This window comes from Aulonocara stuartgranti (assembly GCF_965226115.1).
Source record: "Aulonocara stuartgranti genome assembly, chromosome: 13".
Lineage (NCBI taxonomy): Eukaryota > Metazoa > Chordata > Actinopteri > Cichliformes > Cichlidae > Aulonocara > Aulonocara stuartgranti.
The window spans coordinates 21,031,872-21,034,429 of NC_138949.1; positions in this window are offsets into that span (position 1 = coordinate 21,031,872).

A 2,558-nucleotide genomic window follows, 5' to 3' on the forward strand; every position below is an offset into this window, starting at 1 on the left:
ACAGGTGTGCAGGCTGGGCACTCTTAAATATAGACTCTAGCCATGTTTTTGCATGCTATTGTCCCCCTTACTTAAATTATAAGATATGGTCAGCCTTTTGCTTCCCCTTTTCCAGTGGATTAGACGCTACTGGGCTGTGCACAGACTGTCACTTGACTTTGGCTGAAAGGGTGTTTTGTATTTTGGGTTAGCGGGTTATTTTGATTTCACAATCCGCTGTGTGCTGGTTTCCCTTTAATGCGTTGCCAGTGAGCCTCATCTGTAAAACACTTCCTTATCTCCCCTCCAAGGTTTACATAAACAGCACATAAAGACCAGTAAACTACAGTCTGACACAGGGGCCACAATATGGGGACACACAGGTGATAAAAATCACCTGGCTAGCAGCGAACTTGAGGCCTCCTGACATTTGGTGTCACATTTTCCACTCACTTTCCATATTTATCCAAAGAAGGAAAAGGACAGGTGTTATTAATGGCAGCTCCTTTCTGTTTAAGTGTCCCAGTCAGAGTCACAGTGTCTGCAACACTCTCACTGTCAAACTGAACGGTATCAGTGCCCTGAAACCCAAGACCTATCTGGACCATAGCCATCAGTAACTTTGATTTACACTTGTTCTTTTCTCCTGCGAGACGGTAAAGTGTCTGCTTGTGAAAAAGGATGCAAAAATAACGTGGTTTCAAAATCAAAGTCAATTTGACCTTTAACCTGCAGTAGCTCAGTGATGGCTGTACGAGTTGGATGACTGTGGTTGTTACGAATCCTTCCTGATGATCCCCCTTGAAATAGCGACGTGTCATCTTTCACTGTCAAAGACTGAAGCAATTATGTTGACCACATAGATCAAAACCCACATTCCTTTTCAGAAATAATAGTCTTTTCATTTTGGAAAACAAAATAGTCCCAAGTGTGTCTCCCTGTGTTAAGGTCATGCTCTTTGTGTTGCTTCTTTTATACAATGAGTTTATTGTTCTGTTTTTCTAATGGTGCATATGATTATAGCCTTCATTTAATGTTCAAATATCCATCCATCCATTTTCTCAACCACTTATCCGGTTCAGCAGGACTGGATCCTGCAGTACTTTCAAGTCATCTACGGATTATATTCTCATTTAACTGCTAAATTATTAGGTCTTGGAAAAGAACTAAACAAAGTTTCCTACAAGAAAATATCAAATCACTTATTTAGTTCAGCAAACTCTCCCAAAACCAAAGAACGGTGCAGGCTATAATCAGAGATGGCACTAGCTGTAGCTGTAGAATATTTGGTGCTTGAAGTATTAATTATAAAAATAAATGGCGGTTATTTTTCTGTAAGTCCGCAGAATCAAAATGTTTACAGCTCAGGAGTTTTACAAGTGAGAAGAAAACCAATAAAAATCAGGAGGAAAAAAAAAGTCCATCTTTCAGCTCTGTAAGTGCTGACTCCTTTACAAAGAGAACCAATAATACTCCTTCAGAAAACCTAATTTGTACTATTTTTCTGTCAAGAACATTTAATCATTTATGTGTACATGCCCGGTTATCCTAATAAACCCTGAACAAGATTTTTTCTTTTAATTTTTCTGCTGTGTAAGCATTGTTGAACTTCCTGTCAAATCTTTTGAAGCTGTTTCCCCCTCTCTTCGAACAAATAATAAGAGCTTATCTGGAACAGCTGTTATCCTCAACACAAACAGGAGTGTGTTTCATACAAAAAGGCTGCACAGGCCAGTCTGCTGCAGCTCCCCCCCACCATCCTGGAATCTGTTGCTTTCCCTTAAGATTTGGCATTATTCAAACTTGCACATAGATGTGAGCGGAGCAGCAGCTCCTCCTCCGTTACACTGTCCTTGGGGCCATTTCTTTTCCATCCTTTGAGCAGATTAGAGTCATACTCGCTGTGAGTCATGCAGGGTGGGTGGATGTCTGCACAGGGTGTGGTGGGTGAGGGAACCTACTGGCGCTTGCGGCTGCCAGTGTAGAAATAAAACATCTATAATTTAGCTGCAAAATTGCATAAATGTAAATGAATGGATGGAGAACTTTTATTATTATCATGCAGTTAAAAACAGCTCGTGTGTCCTCTCATTTGGTGACTGCACGTGGTGGAAGCTGTTGATTTCTTCTGAAGTCTATCAGCAGTGTCACATGAAAACTATCAGAACTCCTAATCTGAGCAGTAAACAGGAAAGGCACAAACTGATGCTGAAACAGCTGGATTTAAAAAAAAGCTGAGGAGCCTTTTACGCAAACATTGCAGTCAGTTAAAGTCACCCGACTCCAGCCTTGTGCTTTTAATTTTAAAACGTTGTAAAAATACTGCTTGGTTATGTAATAACAGTTGCTGAAGCCATAGGATATAGATTAAATGCTCTGTTTCTTGTTCCAAAAAATGCGCACCAGATGCGTTCCAGATGCAGCAGGATTGATTTGTAGCCCACACTAGATCAGCAGACCCCGAAATGGCTGCACTGCTATCCAACAGCAGGAAAGAGAAGGTGGTGGTGGGGGGGAAAAAAATCCCACCTCCCATATCAACCCCTTCCCACCTCCTCTCAAAACTTTACCAGTTTCGA